This window comes from Lonchura striata, chromosome 2 (assembly GCF_050655825.1).
Source record: "Lonchura striata isolate lonStrDom1 chromosome 2, ASM5065582v1, whole genome shotgun sequence".
Lineage (NCBI taxonomy): Eukaryota > Metazoa > Chordata > Aves > Passeriformes > Estrildidae > Lonchura > Lonchura striata.
The window spans coordinates 16038543-16058958 of record NC_140704.1 but is presented as its reverse complement, the minus strand read 5'-3'; the positions used below and the strand labels follow the sequence as shown (position 1 = coordinate 16058958).

The 20416-nt window shown below is 41.0% G+C and overlaps 1 protein-coding gene and 1 long non-coding RNA gene across 7 annotated transcripts in view; one reads left to right on the top strand and one right to left on the bottom strand.

Annotated features, from left to right (window-relative positions):
* MPP7 (MAGUK p55 scaffold protein 7) overlaps nt 1-10490 on the bottom strand; it is a 147062-nt gene extending 136572 nt beyond the window's left edge. For all 6 annotated transcript variants that reach the window (XM_085564757.1, XM_085564752.1, XM_021543033.3 and 3 more), the window contains exons 1-2: nt 10358-10490; nt 5914-5989 (exon numbers count right to left, since the gene is read on the bottom strand). The gene's annotated coding sequence lies outside the window, so the exon portion shown is untranslated. The remainder of the gene's footprint in view (nt 1-5913; nt 5990-10357) is intronic.
* A 151-nt stretch (nt 10491-10641) lies between these two features.
* Nucleotides 10642-13916, top strand: LOC146768128 (uncharacterized). The gene is made up of 5 exons (XR_014950855.1): nt 10642-11085; nt 11777-11886; nt 12134-12209; nt 12668-12810; nt 13013-13916. It is a non-coding gene; the product is annotated as an uncharacterized LOC146768128 (long non-coding RNA).
* Nucleotides 13917-20416: the final 6500 nt, after the last annotated feature.

Below are 20416 nucleotides of genomic sequence, written 5' to 3'. Positions count from 1 at the left end.
CTCTCTTTTTGCTCTCTCTTCAGCATTGTCTAACAAAGAAAAAAAAAAAAACAGGGAATAAACACTGTGCCCCATGACAGTGCAACTTACTGACTGGGAACCACTGACCTAGGCTGTGGTACCACTACATCAAGTCAGGTCAGGGCTGAAGCCAGCTCCATACCTGGTGATCTGAATAGCTCATCCCTTGAGCCTTTAGAAATAGGCTTGTATTTAAAGTTTTTACCATGCATCTTTTGTTACAAGATTCCTGTATGATCCAGTGGATTAGCTAAGTCTTTCCTTTAGTTTTACTATTTCCAGGACTATTTCTCTGTTCCCTTCTAGCTTAGGTTCAGAAAAAAATTATCCTGAAATGTGCTGATTCTATTAAAAGAGTGGCAAGCATCTGACATTTTCCTTTCTGCACCTCATCACTCCTTCTGCTCTTTTGCCTGGCCAGAGAAAGGTTTCACTGATGAGGAAGGTGGGGAAGACTCGTTAGTGAGAGAGGTTTGATGCAACAATCATCTAACTCAAGGTCAGATGTTTCCCTTGGTAACAGCTGCAGATGCACACCACAGTCAATCTTCCTGCAGTGAGGACTGTCTTGTAAGTAAACACATACATCATGAAAGAATTTTTTGTACAGTAGATATGCATACGAGGAAGAGTTTATGCATAGAAACATCCAACACCCCTGAAAAAAAAAAATTACCTAACTACAAAGAGAAAATATGTAGTTTCCCATGTGTTTGTAACTTCTAGTTTCTAGATTTGTGAGTCGATCTGCAACATGTGAACATGTTAATTACCTTTCCTATTATAGCATAGTAAAAAACATCACAAGATTTAGCACAAGGTAATTAGACATTAGGCTTTTGGTCAAGCTGTGGCATGTTCTTGTGCCTCCATTGGGAAGGCAGGCTGTCACACACACCCATATCAAATCTCATATCTCTACTCAAGCATTCAAGTGGGGAGATAACATCTTGGCATACTACTCAAGAATGAGCTTTCAAGAAGAAAAGGTCATATTATTACTTACTAATTCAGAACAATATATTATTTAAAGCCTTTAAAAAGTGTTTCAAGAGCTTCAGAGAGACCTAGTTCTTTCTAAAGGCAGCAAAATAAATACAGAGGAAGATATATATTCTCTTAATTTCCACTATTCAGGAGATTATATAAGGAACAACAGTAGAGGGACAGCAACAGTTGTTAAAGAAGAATCAAAACTTAGCCCTGTTGACAGAGGAAGAAGGTGGCAATATGCTTTTCATCCGTGTGTGATGGCCAGCACATGGCTTGTAAGGCCCCCACTAACTGGAGGGCACAGAGGGAAGGTTTAGCCCTTTGCTCACTGTCCTCTCAAATGCACACCTAAAAGTAAGGGAAATCAGCATTTGAATTTGACCTGCCAGTGAATGAGAAGCACCCCAGTGCTATGACAGGGATGAAGATGTCTGGCCTCTGTAGTGAGGACACTGCCCTTGTAACCTGGGAGCCAGGAGCAACAGAAGCATGCTGGAATCCTGCAGGCAGACACCAGCAACTCCAACCGTGTCTGTGCAGGCACTGGAAGAAAGAAGCACTCTTATTTTTATCCCACTGCTGAGTGACCTTATGAGCTGCAAATTAGCAGCTAAACAAATGTCTAGCCATAAGTATCACACACAAGATGAGGTTTTTTTTAGACAACTGAGGGTAACTAAATTTATTTAGTTTATTATTTATTACTAAATATCTTTACAGTGTGGGCAAGAGTAAGAAATCTCAATTAAAACATAGCTGCTCCAACACAGTAGAAACTGCTCATACAAACACACTGAACAGACACAGAAGGTCCAATTACTTAATATTTCCCTGTTACTATGGTCTGCTAGTGTTAGACCATATTAATGTGCATGAATGTTTTCTTGTCAGCAATCTAGAGATGCTCCATTTATATTACCAACATGATTTTTTTCATAGAGTCAATGGTTTGGGTTGGAAGGGACGTAGGCGATCACCTTGTTCTTACTCCACTGCTGTGGGCAGGGATATCCCCCACTAGATGTGGCTATTTAAGACCTCATCTGACCCAGCCTTGAACACTGCCAGGGATAAGGCATCCAAAACTTTTGTTTTTTCTTCCTGAAGTACCCACCATCCCAACTGAACAGCTTGTGAAAATGTACAACACACCTCCTGGCACTACATGTCACTCTGGACTTTGTGATGACACCTGTGATGACAGCAGGTTTGTTTTAATAAGCTGCAGTGTTTTGATAAGTAATGCATGTGTCTATTGAACTGACACATACATTTTAAATATTAATGCTGTATCAAAGCTAAATGAAAGCTTTAGAGAAAACAGAGTGAGTGATTTAATAAGGTAGGACATTTAACTCCCTGATGTAAGTTAGCAGCACTTAAAATGGTAAGCTCAGTCCTTGGATAAAGAAACCAGATTATCTCTTTGTCTTCTTTGAAGTGCAATTGCTATCACCCATAGGAAGCCAAAAACAGCTATCTGTAATTCATTAAATAGTGTGGTAAAGCTGAAAGTCTGAGGAGTAAAATACAAATTCAATATTAATGAAATGACATTTACTCAGCAGCCATCACTGATTACACATCCACCTACACAACAAAGCTATAGAATTAAAAACACTGTGTTACAATTGCTGTCTGCCTCTATTCACAGAGCAGTTAAACAGAGTATTTACCTGAATCTATCTTCCTACAGGATGCTTTAGTTCCAGACCACAAGAAAAAGCTAACACCACCTTTGGTTTGCTGACCCAGAAGTGAACCACTGGAGATAAGAGTTACTGGGTTGAGATGACCCATCTTCATACGACATGTTGGTTATGTTTCTCTGTGCTTTTTTACAGTCAGTTAAGTTGATAATAACCAACCAGAACTGATTTGGGTCACACACACACACACCCCAGACAACTCTTCTCTAAATATTAAAAGAAAAAGAGCATTTGGCAAAATTCTTACATTCCCTTGGTATTTTATGACTTATTAAATATAATTATCAGATCAGCCAGCTTCTATTGTGAGAAAAGGTTACTCAGTTTGCAAACCTTTCCTAACAGGTATTACCTAAGACTCCTGTGCTGTGTGAAATGTGTGGGCTTGTTTTTTCTCAAAATCCAAATATTTGTCATATTAATGCCTGCACATGACTCTTTATCTACAAAAAAGTATGTTTTACAGCTGTGCTAGGGTATATTTCTGTACCTAAAATATTTAACATCTTCTTCCACAGCCATGTGAGCTGAATAGTCTTCTTTTCAGACAAATTTCTGCATTGGTTTCTAACACCCTTCTGTTTCCATCCCAAGCTTTTTTTCCTTTGTAAAGGAAGGTATTTAATAGTCTTAATGTATCAGTATGACCAAGTTTAATAAAAGGCCCTAATGAGAAGGACCTTCATTACCTTCATTAAGTAATAAATGCCTATGTCATGAAATCGGGAGTTAAGATAATGTTTAATACAGTATGTAGTGTTAGAAAAGTTTCCATAGCTTCTGGGAAGCAAAAGTCTTCACAGCTGGCACAATGAAGTTTTCAGCTTTTCTCCAGTTGTCAATCTGGTCATTTGACTCCCAGTAAGTCACTTGTAATTTGTCCCTTTTAACTTCCCTCCTCCAGTAACTGCCTTGTGAATCGTTCCCTTTGTGACACTCACAGCAGAACTTTGCACATCTAACTGCTCAGGAAGATATTTTCCTCTCCTGCTGCAGTCCAGAAAGCTACTATTTCCAGTGACAGTTTCTCCCTCAGTCTGGCTGACAGCATGCCCCGCATCCACTACAAGCAGCATCTTCCAGCATATCTAAACAGATGGAGACTGCAACAGCATTCAACCATCTACATTTGCAAACTGCAGCCATGGTTCTAAACAAAGGAAAACATCTGGCTTTTCTACACTCAATACAAAAATGAGCTTGCTGGACAACTGATCTCTATCTTGCCTCAGTACTCAGCTGCTGCATATGATTTTTGCTCTCCATTTTAGCCATCAAGATTTCTTGAAGGAAGCCTGTCTTCCCTGGAAGCACCCAGGGTGTCTCACCAGGTCCCATGGCACAGACACATGACTCTCACAGCAGTCAGATGAGGGACCGAAGGCACCCTTCAGCACTTGGCTCAAAGCATGCCATTCACAGTTTTATCCTCTGAGGTTTGCTTGCCATTTTGATATCCTTGCTCAGACTGGTGGAGGCAGCTGGAAGGTGGTCCAAGTCTCATATTGTATCATATTTCAAACACTCGACAAGCTTTCGAAGCAGAGAGTCACACACTGCAGCTCAAGCCCTTTCAGACTTGTTGGGCTGTAGTACTTGTAGTGTCATTTCATACCAAGACAAAGTTTCTAGTAGGTATAATTTTGATGTTTTAAAGTCACAGATTTGGACGTGGACTTTAGACATGAAGAAGTAACCAATCTTTGAATAAGAAGCCTACAAACTGTGGTACTGGATGTTCCCATCCCCAGAGGAAATTACAGGTTACAGGTTAGCTCGATGTGTACTGGAGGTAACACAGATTTACTGAATCAGTTAACCTCGCAGACTGGGCAGCAAAAGGCTCCTTTCAGGGTCTCTGGGTTTCCCAGATGGCAAGAGAGCAGCAGCACTGTGAGGACAGGGTGTGCCCCAGACAAGACAGCTAACAAAGGGCTGCTGTTTGTCCTAGTGGGAGCAGCACAAAGTGCCTTGGGCTGCTAGGAGGGAAAAGCATTAAGGGAGGAGCAAGGATTTTCAAATATGGTTTAGAGTAGCGATTTCACACCTTCGTTAAGCTTTAGCCTTCATTCACCTTAACTAGGCATCAAGCTGCTCAATGAGAGGTTGGTTTTGGTCATTCTCCAGCCCTGCTAGTTTCAAGATCGTGCAGCTCTGGCGTTCCCCCTTCCACATGCACATTTCAATTACAATGCGATCCTAACACAGAAGTTAACTGTGTTCACAGCTTCCCAAATGACCCAGATTACAATGAGATAATTAACTGCTCATGAACGGCTATTCACTGAAAACGTCTATCACAGTATCTGTTAAGCCATTAAAAATCTTCATTACTGTATCTGTCAAATCTCTGAAGAAATTCAGGACTGTTTCTTTAAATTCAGAATTAAATCAGATTTAGTTCTTGTTTTCCAACTTTCCCGGACTGTGAAAAAAAAGCAGAACTTTTTATCAGCTGAACTTGTAAGGTATTTTTTAAAGCCACAAAAAGCCCTCTCCATATGCCAGTTGGAAGTTTTTGATTCAGTCACATCGATGTGTGAAATAAATATACTTCACTCTCATGTATAATCAGCAATGTCAAGTATGTTTCTTTAGATAGCATTCATGGCATATTGTCTGTGAAACAGCAGCTCTGCATTTTATATCTGAAACTACATTGTTCCTCTCAGAACAGCTTCACTGGCTAAACCAAGCTTAATCCACCAAGCAATACATTATGAAAGCAATAAAGGTTTTCCATGCTTTTTTTATAAATAGATGTGTGTGTTCTCAAATTCTGAGACACAGTTAGTAGCTCTATGCCTAAACCTGCTACACAATAAATTGCAACATATTTTGAAGTCAGTCCTCACTGTTAGCTGTATTTGCAATACTTCCCTATTTTTTCAAAACTTCTCCTGTCATACATGATGAAATAACATTAGAAAATTTAGTCATTCTTGACTCAAAGAGGCTGTCTTTACAAGACAATAAAGCAGTACACAATTAGACAACACACAATACTTATACCACATAATGGTACACCACTTTCACAACTTTATTAATACTAAATATGATATGAAATTCTTCTTGGTCTTTAATACTGATCTATACACATCTATTTATAGCTCAGGACAGCAGAAAACAAGCAACAATCTAATTCAGTATTTGAAAACAATGAACGAGAGTCATCATAAGGGAGTCCTACCTGGATAACTGTTTTCACTTCAACAACAGCATAAGATAATGCATTTTTCCAATTGCCAAGCTGAGAGTCTATGAATCTGAAAGAAAAGGGAAAGGGTAATAGTAATATGACATTCTTATAAGTATTGGAGATACTACATATTTGCATTTTTTTCCCTTCTAATGGTTAGGAGAATAAATTTAAAATAGTTAACGTCCAAATATCTGATTCTTTACGAAACTACGAAACCCTGCAGAAACAAGAGAAGTGAAAATACTTATTCTAGCTGGGGGGAGAGAGGATTTCGAATTGCGTATTTATTCTGCCTCCACACTTGTCCAAGATAAATTGGTCTTAACATTATAATTAAGCAAAATAATTATTTTAAAATGAGTACATGTGAGCTTTATCTAACATCTAAAGATCTGTAAGACTTCAGACATTTAATCCCATTTTATACATGAACAACATGCAAATTCTGAGACAAAATTTTAGGTGTAAGCCTTCTACCATTGCATTGAGTGTGTCCACATTAAAAAGCCCTTACGTAATTGTGACTTCTTGCCTGTAGTAAAGATGCTCATTTGTTTGCTTCACGAAAGCTAATTACTCTGCTTTGAAAGTTAGCAATAAGCTCCAGACTGTAACTGGCTGTGCACACCAACATCAAGCAAATGTCCACTGCGCACTGCCTACTGCTCCTACACACCGAGAACACCCCACACCTCCCCTTGGCAAGAATCGGAGCAGCAGACCACAGAACACACATAGGGCAGCCCTGGGGCTTGTATGGCAAGCACCTGACTGAAAACAGGATCAAGGCAGGCCTATTCTTTCCATGTTCATATGTCACCATCTCCTCTGCACACTGCAAACTACAATACAGTTCATATCGCCAATTTATATTACATATAATATAACTCCTCTTTAATATAGTTTGTAGATACAGTTTATGGGTCGATTCAACTATTATCTTTAAATACTGATGTCATTGAGGATATAAATGAGTTCACTTCATGAGCTTTTTGCTGCAGGCTTATTACATCACTGACAAGAAAAAAAAATAAAGATGCTGACCACTGCAGCAAGATGTGATACCAAGAGATTGAGTAGACTGAAAACCCTTTTATTTTAGCAGCTCATCTTTTCTTCAGTGCTTACAGCTGTGAGATAAGATTGATTCTAGCCATGATTCATAACGTAGCTTGATAAAACATTTTCAAGACAAAATCTGGAGTCCCAAAGACTAGTCTGCTTAATGATACTGGTTATCACATGGAATCTGTTAGCCTACCAAGGTGGGGAGGGGGAAATTCAAGTTGTGTTCTTGATAGTTAAGCATAATGAAAGCAGATATTCAATAGCTTGAAAGTTTTGTGCATATTCAGACATGCCTTATTTTTTATTTCTGATGGATTTCCTCTAAAAGCAAGAGTGACAGCTAAAATAAAGAGCAGGTCAATGTATCTATCACCTATTGCTGTCTTTGAAAACTCATTTGTCAAAGAACTTTACTGAACACCTTATGGCAATGCTCAAAAATTACTCAGTAAAATACAAAACCATATAGCTGTTCTCAGAACTGCCATATGGCCAACATGACATGGGACAGAGCTAGTGGTCTGGGCTGTCAAGGGCTTTTAAGGATACTGCAGTGTAAGTTATTTGAAGTGTATTAAGTAATGTTTGCACTCTGTCTATTTCTGTAATACAGGGCAAGGTACTGTATTAGATAAGTATATGATACCACTTGTGGTAGAAATGTCCACAATCCACTGAAAGCAGGTATAAATAAATTCAGCTTTATTATTGTACTTCTAAGGTTAAAATTAGGAGGACACAATTTAATATACTCTATCTTTCCTTTAACAAACAAAAGCCAGCAGCAAGCAGATGAGGTCAGGAAGAATACACACACCATAGCCTGGGATTAAACTGCATTAGCACAGCTATGTGGGAAGCTTTCATCACTCCTACACATAATTCATGTAGTTCTAGATGGTCAAACTTGCTTAACTCACTGCAACAACTTTCCAAAACATACTCTACAAGGCAACTAACAGACACTTTGCTAGCAGCAAGACTGGATTTTTTTTTCCTGCTTCTACTCATTATCATAGCAAGTTCCACAGTAAAACTTAAAAAGAAGAACTAGTTTGGAGGGAAGATACCACTAAATGAGTTTTTATAGATCCATTCTGCTCCCTTCCACATGCTAGAATTAAAGGCTCACAGGTGGCCCAGGTGATTGCCACATAGAAAGGGAAGATTCAGTACATGAAAACAGAACTAAGGCTGGAATTTCAGTGAAAGGCAATATTGCAAGATCCTAAGATGGGAGTTGCAGCAGATTTGACATCATCTTCATGAGAAACAGTACTTCTGCAAGGCACTCAGGAAAGGACTGGAAGTTGCCACTTAGAAAACATGCTTGTGACCATTTCCTATCAGGTGTTGGGATGTTAACAAAAATGTAAATAAACTTCCAAAGTAATAGCACATTCCTTAGCCTGCTTTTTCTGTACCTGGTATTGACTTTTAGACTGTACTCTTAAAAACTTACGGCTCTGACACATGCCTAATCTAAAATTTAGCTCCCTAACTACATGCTCCTACAGAGAAAACATTTTATTACAAACACAAAAACGCAATACTATCTCAGGTTCAAGGTCCATCTGACACAGTATCCTGTTTCTAATAAGTACTGCTAGTGGGTGCACAGAGAACAAGAACAGGGTAAACATACAGCAACCATTCCTTGATGTATTTGCCAGCTGACAGTAATCTGCAGCTCTGGGATTTCCCACCTCCTTTTAAGTGTACACATGTAAATATAAACACATTTACAATTAAGTCCAAATCTAGTCGATCTCTGAAATCATTTAGATCAAGTCCTCAGCGTTTAGGTTACTGCTTTACACCTTCTCATACACATGAATAAACTGGCACAGTTGAAACTGATGACTCTCATTCACTCATTTCCTAGCTCTGCATGATTAAATCACAAACCCTAAATTAACTGTTGCTTTTAGACAGCTTTTAGAAGCTACATGCAGTCACACACCCTGAATGCAAAAAAATCTTAATCCAGAAAAGGGACATCTAGAAAAATCCTACTGTTATTTCTGTACTTCTAAGTGAGATTATAGATTTGATCATCCACATCAATTAGGGACAAAGATTACTTTCAGTAAGTGAATAATCTACTAGTAAATTAAGTAAGATATTTCTATAAAAATGACCAAGATATAACATCCATGCATCCTGATGGAGGATAATACTTCATACCAAAATTCTAATTACTATATTTTAAAATTAACAACCACAAAACAACATGCCTCATTAAAATGGGGCTCTTGATCTAAGTAAACTTAAAATAAGAACTCTAGACCTCATCCAAAAAACCTAACCGTAAGAAACAAATTCTGAATTCAGCTACCAAAGATAGCCATGAGGTCTAATGATGTTGATCATCACTGTCCAGACTGTTTAGTCTCCTTCAAAGGGAAGAATTCTGGTGCTGGGTGATATGGTTTAATGCTTTAGTGGTTACAGTGATAGTGTTGATGGGTTTCACGGTTGGACTTGATCTCAAAGCTCTCTCCCAACTTTGCCGATTCTATGATCACTGAAAGCTATTGACCCTGAAGTTATTTTACAGTTTATTTAGAGGGAAGAAAAAGAAAATATATGGCAGGCTGTTTAAGAAATCAAATCAATTAAGAAGCGCTGGAAGCACAGAAAGTCACGTTGTTATAAACACTGATAAAATAAAAAGAAGCTAAGAATTCAGAAGTGAAAGCACACAAGTAGCACGCAAAGGCACCTACTGCTCTTCACAGCTCCTTTCTCAAATACCTTCTCCACAAGCAACACGCCAAGTTAATAGCTATTTATTGCTCCACGCAGATTAAATGTAGGCATTAACAGGAGCTGGCCTCACAGGTGAATTAAGTTATTACCAGCCAATTCATAAAAAAGCCTCCTGTTCCCGATACCCCATAAATTGAAGTTGATAGGTCTCCAGAGCCCGGCTGCGCAGCCCGGTGTCCCTTAATGGCTCAGTCACATCCATGACTTGCCAGAAGGAGCTCTGCGCAACGAATCCCGGCAGCCCGGCAGCTTTTAAAAGCCGGAGCACTCGCCGCGATTAGATCCGCCGTGAGCTGCCCGCGGGGGGGCTCGGGGACCCGGCGCTGCCGCCCGGAGCCGCCCCCCCGGGAGCCCCGCGGGCAGGGGAGCGGCTCCCGGGGAGCTCCCCGGGGAGGCGGCGGCGGCCATCTCAGAACCGGCGCCTCTCCGCGCCCCCGGGACCGAGCGACCGCAGCCCGGCACCTGCCGCATCCCCTCTCTCGCCCGCCGACCCCTCCCGCGGAAAATCCCTCACGGCGCACCACGAGCGCCTCGGAGCCCCCCGCCGCGACCCTCGCCAGCTCGCGAACCCCCGCGGGGCTGCGGCTCGTACCTGCGGCCGGGCCGGATGCGCGAGAGCGGCTCAGCTCCGGCTACCCGCGGCTCCGCTCGCCCCGGCTCCGCATCGCCGCTGCCGCGCTGGGCCGGGCCGGGCGCGCCGCTCTCCGCCCAGCGGGGCGGGGCCCGAGGAGCCCAACGGCCGCGCGCCCGGGCCCGCCCGCTCCCAGGGCTCGCGAGCCATTGGCTGGCGGCGGGACGGGCCGCGCGGGGCCGCGCCGCCATTGGTCCGCGGCGGAGGCGGGAGCCCGCCCGCGGGGGGCGCGTGACGCCTCGTGCGGGGCTGGGCCGCGCGACCCGCGCGGAGCCCGCGGGGCTGAGCCCCCTCGGGCACGAGCCCCTCACGGCGCGCCGAGCGCAGGCCGCGGGAACCCCTCGGGGTCCGCCGCCGGGGCTGCCAAAAATTCATTACGGCTCTGTCCGAAACCGTATGCAAAGCTCTTCACAGAGTTGCCATTTGTGCTGTTAAGCTTCTTCTTATCTTTGTTTATTTATTATGCCAATGTACTTCAAGCCTTTGAGTTAGAACACCTTTGCATGCACGTATTTTCTTCTCTAAAAATTGGTTAAAATTGTTTGCTGGATATATGAATGTGCATCTTGTTCAGCAGCAGAGCCCTCAGACCTTGCAGGCGAAGGTTGGAAACCATCGGTCAGGGCTGTGCGCAAGGGAACAGCAGTGATCTGCAGCAGCTGTTTGTCCAAGCCCGGAAAGGAATAGTGGTAAAGCAAATTCATTCATTTGTCAGCTCCGTGCGTTTCCTTTAATGCACGTGCCAGCAGTGAACCACATCATTTCACTGTGATCCAACTATTTTGTGATAATGTGATGATGTTCCTCTAGTGCTTATTGGAAATATCCTTAAAATGTACGGTGGGAAAATAATTCTTCGGTTTGCTTCTCCTGCTGGGTTTTACTTCCTCCTGTTTTGTCCCACTCTGGAGCCTCGATGTTAAGCCAGACACGATCCCTCAGGCTGGGTCTGGGTACCTCTGCTGCGCGCCCCGGGGGCACCGCGCTGCTCCAGCACGGAGCCAGGGCGAGGAGCAGGATGATTAAAGGCTATTGGTATGCCATTGAGATGAGCAAACTGGCAAGCCGGGTGGCTTCCCCACAAGAAGAGGCCACAGTCCTACCTGTGCGTGAAAGAACAAGACTTTACGCATTCAGTGAATCTACTCTTAATGGGTTTGCTCTTCATATAAAATATGCCAAGGATTTTTCAGTATTTTCCAAGCAAAGGAATACACTGGTATTGTAAATATGTCTGTCTGCTACAGCAGTGCTGTCCAACATCCACACAACTCAGCTATTAGTGCACTGGACTGCCAGCCTGTAGAAGTGCTCCCTAGTCTACAGCATGCTGTACTGATACTAGTTCCTGGCTAATCTCTTCAAAATATGTCATTACAGGTGGTTTTGGACAGCTGTAATTTTCCTGCACTGAGAGAGGCCTTTCAGCATTGTCTTCAATCAGCATTTTGAATGAAGTGCTTAATTGTGCCAAAAATTCATTGCAATATGTAAGCAGTTCCAGAAGACTAGTTTCTTACAGTTTCCTCTCATGTCTTTTATTACTAGACATATGGTTCTGTAGTGTATAATGCAACTACTCTCATTCAGCTTCCTTTGACATTTGTTCCTATTCAGTTTAAAATTGCAGTATTTGACACACTACATGATTACAGGATTTCATTATGTTGTCAGTCATTTTTTGTTTAGATGAGCAAATCATTAACAATTACTTCCCTTTTATCCATATCTTCAAAGACAGGATATGGTCCTTCCTTTTGTGATCCATCAGCAGCTGAAGCATTCCTGAAAGGAAACCTGTTGAACATACACGGTTGGTTTTTGAATAAGGTATTCTCAAAGCCAGTAATTACAGTGCCTAGAAAAGCTAGACATGTAAAATGTAGTTCAGTTCCTGAATGAATACATATTTTTTGTGGGTTTCGAGATCACATTTTAGATATTTATCTCACTGTCCTTTTAAAGAAATGTTTCACAAGTTTAAACAAATGCCAAGCTAGTAATTTCCTTCTTATTATGCTGAGTAGCACCTAAGTACCTTTTCATATCTTAAGACTTACTCCATTTGGAAAATTAATTTAAAAGATAAATAGTTCTGAGTTCTGATACTTTATATGCAAACTTTTAGTTGTGGTCAGGCTGTTGTTGCAGAAATTTAAATTCCCCAGGATGAAAGACACTAAGCAACAAAACTCCAAAACACGACTTTCAGCCAGAAAGATAAATTGCCATTGTGCCCCTCCATGTATTATCCTTCCTTTCCTATTGTAGGGTTTGGCAAGAGTGAGTTGAGCCCTCTATTGGTTTTGAAAAAGGGCATTTTTCAAATCCAAAGCAAAACAACTCCTGTAAGCTGAACACTCTGTAACAGCAAATGTGATGAAACTAAGGAGACAAGAAAGAACTTTCCACAGGTCAGTGCTTTTTCCAAACCCAGGGGCTTTTCCAAGCCATCTTCAAAGAACATTTTTCAACATGACTTTGGTTAAGAACTAAGCATCTCAAAATCATTAAATCAGTCCAAGTCTGAAAGTCTACGAGCCAGACTAGAAAAAGATGGTTAAGGAGGTAAATTTAGGCAGGGTAGATGACTTTCTCCTTTTCATTTCTTCACAGAGATTTTTCTGGTGGAAAATGGCAGGAAGAAATAAGACACTTCAGAAGCTGTTGAGACATCGGTCCCCAAAACACTTTAGATACGACTGATATGTCTGGGGTATTTTCTTCTGTCTTGCTGACATGGTTGGAAATCTGCAAAGGCAGCATCCTACATGTCTCTCAGAGGGATGCAACAGTAGAAAGATATCTCAGGTGGTACCTTGTCTGCATATCACTGTACACATTCCACCCACAGAATCTTCCTGGTTTCCTCTAAAGATTTAGCCCATCACAAGGTGTTGGCATCTCTCTTTTCAGTTGCTAAGTTGTTTTTACAAGGCAGTTAAAAACATATTAAATACTTTCCTAAAATTATTTTTCCATGCAGGCAATTGCTGTATTTGGCACAAAGATATTATATGATCATTAATGGGAAGTGAAACTGAGCCAGTTTCTCTTCAAAGTGTGGCCAGCCCTGTGCGACAATTTGAGAACTCCCGTTTCAAATATGTTTAGTTGTTCGTGTTTAGAAACTGCTTTGGTGTTATTCACCTCCTGACACTGACACTTTTGCTGTGCATAGCTGAGATTCTTGCATAATTTAACAGAGCCATCTCAGGTGTCTCCCACTCTGTTCCCAGCATTCAAGCTGTGTTTTCTGGGTTGTGGCACACAGTTTATGGTACATTACATTTACTGAAGAGTTTACCTGAATTGCTTATTTAGAAAATTTTCTAGGAGACAGGTTGGATGGGTTTTTTTTTCAATCACATCTATTTGATTTACTCCAAAAATACTTATGACAGCTCTCTCCAGCCAAGTTTATTTCCTTGATTTTTCTCTGATATGAATATAAACAATATTATTCTATTTTTTATCTCAAATTTCAACATTGTTGGTGCAAGTGAAATAAATAGTCATCAAAATTTTCTTCTGTTGCATTTTACATACTTGCTTATTTTTTGTGTTACTGTTTCATCTTCATATTATTCCAGCAGACAGGCTTGTGGATAGCACAAAGGACTGGCTGAATGGAACTGGAACCAGCAAAATATCTGTTTCAGTCATTGCAAACTGAGGATACTGGAAAATATAATGTTTCAGTCATTGCAAATCAAGGATACTGGAAAATATGTTAAAATGGTTTCATTTATTAAAGGCATATTTAGTTTGTTTTCTCACTTTTTCCTATTATAATTGCAAAACCTTCTGATATTTTTTTTGTTCAGCAATACTCTGAAGTATTGCTATCTAGGTATAGTAAATGAACTATGCAAATTATTTTATTGAAAGAACATGCACATTTATGTGTACACATTTTTTTGCCTGGTCTTCCTATTACAGGTGCAACTTGTAGTAACATTCTAGTTTGTTAAAGCAAAAAACTGCTCTAGAGATTCCAGATTTCTGAGTGATACAGTAGAAATCTGTCATGCTTGTGTAGGGCATGTGGAGCTTGAATATAGCAGTATGAATAAATATTGAAATATGTTGAACATTATTTTTGTTGGTTTAGGTTGAGAAATTCTTCTAGCTGCTCATAAGGTAATTTTAACTTTCTTCTTCCATTATATTTATAAAAGTCTCAAAATACATCATTTTTTTTTCCTTTACCTTGTAAAATTTTTCTGTCTATAATGTTAGTCACAGAATACTAGGTTGGAAGGGACCTGAAGAATTTTCTGGTCCAATCTTTCTTGGCAAAAGCATCATCCAGACCAGATGGTCCAGCATCCTGCCCAGACTAATCTTAAAAGTGTCCAAAGTTGGGAAATCCACCACTTTTTTTGGGGATATTATTCTAGTCGTTGGTTGTTCTTGTGAAAAATATTTTTCATGTTTCCAACTGGAATTTCTGCTGATGTAAATTGTACTCATTACCCTTTGACTTTTCCACGTGTCTCATTTTAAAAATTGACTCTCCATCTTCTTTGTGTTTTCTTCTAGTATTTAAGGGGTGGCTACCCCTTAAATGCTAGAACCATTACCTCCATCAGGTCTCCCCTGAGCCTTCTTATTTCAAGGCTGAGCAACCCCAGTTCTCTCAAGCCTTTCCCCACATGGCAGGCTTTGAGCCCTTGGATCATCTTTGTGGTCCTTCTCTGGAGCCTCTCCAGCTGCCCACCTATTTTTTGTGAAGCAGGGGCAAAAACTGAATTCAGTATTACAGTTGTAGTCTGGCAAGTGCTGAGTAGAGCAGGATAATGACATCTTTATCTTTGCTGTTGATGCCCTTGTTGATTCAGCCCAGAATCCTGTTGGATTCTTTGCCACAGCAGCAGACTCTGCACTCATTCAACTGCTTGTCCACCTGGGCCAGATTCCTTCCTACTGAGCTTCTCCCCAGCAGCCAGTAGACCCCAACCTGTGCTGCACTCATGGATTATACTTTCCCAGGTGCAAGACCTTACTCTCGTCTTTGTTAACTTCATAATGTTCTTGGTAGCTCACTCTTCCAGCCTATCCAGGTCTTCCTGTAGGGTGGCTCTTAATCCCAAAGTGTCCAGTCCCCCACTCAGTTTAGGGGAAGCAAACTTCATCAGGGTGCACTTGACCCCATCATCCAGATTGGTTTTCAAGATATTAAATAGTGCTGGGCCCAATATTGATCCCTGGGAGGCCCCACTTGTGTCAGGTTGCCAGTTTGAAAAGGAGCTGTTTGTCAACCTGCTCTGGGTGCAGCCTCTCAGCCAGCTTCCCCGCCGTGTGGACCCTTGTCTAGACCACAACACCTCAGTTCTCTCAGAGGAGCCTGATGGAAACTGTATGGAGAGCCTTTGAGAAAGGCACCTAGATAATGTCCACTGCTCATCCCACATCAACTGAACAGGTTACTTTGTTGTAGAAGGTGATCAGGTTGTCAAACCTGATTTACCCTTGGTGAACCCATGCTGGCTCTTCCTTCCCAGAAGGATTCATTCCATAATTTTCCCAGAGACTGAAGTAAGACTGATGGACCTAAAATTTCCTGGAGCCTCCTTTAAGCCATTTGTATAGATGGGTGTGACATTAGTCTTCTGGGTTGTCCCCCAGCTACCGCAATTTCTCAAAGTTTGAGGAGGAGGAGAATGGTCTCATAACAACATGAACCAGCTCCTAACACCCTTGGGTGGATATTGCCAAGCTCCATTGATTTGTAAGGGTCAACTTCCTGTAGAGTTCATCCACCAACTCTTCATTCACTGATGGCAGGTCTGTGTTCCCATCAATATGGATTCTTGTTCCCAAAGGCTGGGGCTCAATAGTGCTGGTAAAGAGAGGTGAAGAAAGCCTTGAGCTTTTAAAGTGTTGTTGGTGACTAATTCACCTCTCCTGTTTAACAATGGGCCAGTATTTCCCTTCTGTTTCTGCTTGTTGATTACATACCCTTCCTTGTGGTTTTTGACATCTCTGGCCCATTTCAACTCAAGCTTTTGCTTTTCTGACTGCATCTCTGCACACCCTGGTAGTTCTCAATGAGTATTTATTCATTTCCATCTCTGGTACATGTCTCTTTTAGTTTTGGGCAAACACAGAAGGTCTCAGTTGAGCCAAGGGGGTCTCTTGCTCCACCTGCTTTCCTTGCCTCCAAAAGGGATGAACATTTTGTGCTTCCAGGAGAACATTCTTGATAAAATTTCCAGTGCTCACTAATTCCTTTATCCTCCATGGAATCCCTCCCACCTGAGCTCTTAGTGAGCTAAGTTTGCTCTTCTGTGATCTCAAGCCTTTGTTGTAGTACTAACCTTCAGTGTACTCAGCCAGAAGCCAGTGTTTTTCTGTGGCACCACCTTTAGAATTTCTAGTATATGATAATTGCTCCTCAGGATCCAGCTACGATAGAAGTACACACATATGCAGATCTTACTTTTTTATTCTGCATGCTTGGTGAGCATGGATGTTTTTGTTGTGCATAAGCTGTTTTGAATATTCACACAATTTTGATAAATAACGAAGGTCAATTTTGTCCCTACTCCAAATATGCCTTGTTCTTCTTGCTCAGTGTTAAAGTTTTCTTTACTGCAAACTTGACATCCTTTCTGCCATTCAGTTTATATACATATATACATATACATAAACTTGTCCAATCATGAGAGTCCTGTCCAATTTGCTGAGCTTTGCAAAACACCCATTGATGGTACTCCATCCAGCTTGAGAAGTTCTGTCAGACAACTTGGAGTCTTCCTGTTCTGAAAAGTTACATTTTTTACATTCATTATTAAAGCTATTTCAGGTTTAATGGTAGCTGGTTTTCAATTCACAAAATTCAATGGCTTTTCATACAATTCCTCATTGCATGGTCAGTGGCCATCCCTTGTTTTTCTTACTAGAATTTTACATGATTTATCAGTCCTGGTTTGCAGTTAAAATACTTCCATTATTGACATGCAGAAACCAAACTTCTTCTCAGAGTTTTGCTGCCACCTCCTGATCCCTGGCACACCTACTGGTATCTTATTTAATATTATTTAATGGTTTGGATTTGCTTATCTAAGCCACTTGCCACCACCAAACTGCACTGTACCAAAAGCAGACATGTCCTTCATACTTCCTTAATGCTAATATTATATTTTAAAATGGTATTTTGAGAGGAGAAAATATACAGTTGTTTGCAATAACTCAAAAAACAGGGTATATTTATGAGTTTATTGCTGATGCTGAAGTTTCTTACAAAACAACTTCAGGATTTGTGGAGAAGTTGTGAAATAATTAGAGACATAATGAATGCAGAGTTTAGAATGTATCATCCCTAATTAAGCTTCCACTTTACTTTGCTGAACTCCTGGGAGGGTGAACTGCTTGCATCACAAGATAGTTAAAATGTCACTGCTTTCTTTATCTTTCCTGGCAGTTACAGAAAACTACTATTATTAATGAATTTGGATGTGGCTGCAAGCCAAGAATGTGCTGTTCCATTAATGTGATCCTGCATCTGCATTTTAGTCTTCCCTTCACAGAATGAAGAGAAGTCTGATGCTCAGAGATCAAAGTCAGAAGATGGGAAGTGGGGTCCACTGTGTTTTTGAATGGCAGGCAGAAGTATGAAGAAAAATAGAATATAGTCAGATAAACAGTTACCATTTCATTTTAATTTGCTATCTAATTGCCTAATCTCATTTGCCTACATTTTCTTCACAAAGCCCTGTCTAATCCTCCCCAGCACTAAAGCAGGGAGCAGAGTTTGCTGCTCCATTCCCTTTGGGCAGTGCATGGAACTGAACAGAAAACAGCTCTCCCTTTAGTATATCTTAAATTATCAGCATGTACAGCTGATTGAAGTATTGAGCTAAACTGTTAAGAAATGCATTAGAAAAGAGGCCATTGCTCAGGTACAGACATGACACCAAGACTAACAGTAAATATGCAACTGCAGTCCCACAAAAGCACATTAACTAATAAAGATGAAGGAGCTAGATGCAATTTTTCATAAATTAGCATACACTTATGGCATGTTTTGAGTTTAAAATTCTCTCATGGGGCAAATGATGCTGAGTGCTTCTGGCAAATATTCTATTCGAGAGGGGTTGCTGTGGAGCTAACCTTGTTCTCCCAGTTCACAGACGTTGCTATGTATGTGTCTGCAAATTGGGGAATATCAGAAGACAAGCCACAGTGTCTGAGATGCACCAACAGCACTTGTGCATTTACTTGTGCATTTAGAGAGACTTTTCTAGACTGAAAAATGAGAACCTATTACTGATAAATAATGTAAGACAAAAGATGCTCATTATCTATCCAGCTATTACCAGTCATTATTAAACATACTTGTTCTCTATCAGATAGTTAAACTACTCTTTACTAGACTTATGTGACAAAAACTGAGGGCCATGTATTTCTCCAGATGCCAGGAAAGACACCCAAATTTAATATAAATTTTCCTGCAGGACCCAGCAAGATCTACACCTTTCTCTTGCACCTATCAAGGTATGGTAAAACCTACACTTAATATCAGGATTGCACCCAGCTATACTGTTCTTAGTCTTCACCAAAATGCCTCAACAGCATAAGATTGGAAGTTCCCTGATAAGTGCCAGATACTTTAGATCTGTGCTCATTCATTGTCTCAGACAGTAGTGAGATTGGTCTCAGATCTACCTCTTCCTAAGGAGAAGCGGACATGCTTGGAGTTCAGGCTGCAGCAAAGCTCACATGCAGAAAGAAGTGTGTTTTCTGGATAAATCCACTGGCAAACTGTTCTTCCATCCTGGGAAGATTGTGAAGCAGTCGTTGCTTCTCAGCCTTCCTAGAACTCCTCCTCTATGCTTGGGCACAAGCTCCTGCCTGTGAAAGGCGATTTAGACTAACAGGACCATAAGCCACTCAGGATCAGCAGAAATAGGGACCATGAGTCTGACCAGAGCTGGTGAATGGCACACTCCTCTGTGCTCACACTCCTCTCTGCCTGCTCTGGAGAAGACTGAATTGTGAGCTCTACTCTTTCTGCAAGTGGAAGATTAGTGCTTTCTGAATATGAGAGAAAGGCAAGTGGCTACAACTTGGAGCTGTCACTTTGTGTGAGAGTGGTGGTCTTTTCAAGTCAATATTTTTACCTCCCTAGGCTGGATAACAGATTGTGGCTCTTTGGTTTCTATTTTTGCTTATCTCATCTACAGTGAATTGTAAGCAGGCTGTCTTTGCTTGTTGCCTGCCAGCACAAGCCAGCCAATCTAGTGCAAAATCTGATTATAAGTCTTTTATTTTCAACTCACTTAAACTCTAGTACTGTCCAGATCTGCCAGAAATGCTGCTCTGTCTCTACAGGGGATTGGTCTTTCCTGCCTGGAGAATACCTTTATCCCCATTCCACTCTTGTTTTTTTTTTTTTTTTCAGTGTATGTATGTGCACATATAAGGGAGGAATGGGAGGGAGGAACAGCTCTCCTAAGAGACAAACATCCATTTCTCTCCCTAAGCTGGAAACCTATTTAAATCTGCTTGATGGGAATCAGCCCTTCAGCTGATTCCCAACACATGCACAAGGTAGGGTGAGCTGCTCTGCCGAGTTTTTAAAGAGCCCATACAGCCTGTTACACAGGATTTGACATTTCCAGTGTAGGACCCTGCTTTCAGCTGTTTGTGCCAGGCTACCGTGATTCACACTGGAAAAGTCGATACTGGTTGTCTGCATCACATGGGTATTTTTCTTGCCTGGGGATAATATCAACCAATGGGTTTAGTAATTTCTGAAATTAAATTTAGGAAGGATTTTGGTTTTCAATGGGAAAAAAAAAACTTTTTATGGAGAAAGTTTGTTTTGAAATTGAGGAAAGGAGGCCTTTGTCAGATACTTTTTCATGCCCCAAAGAAAATCTACTCTCATGTGCCTAAATTTTAGGATATTTCAAATCCCAGTTTATGGAGAGACTTGCTACTGCTTAAGGGTTAAGATTGTCCCAGCGCAAGCTTTTGACTTTTACAGTTACAGTCCGGTTTGTGCATCAT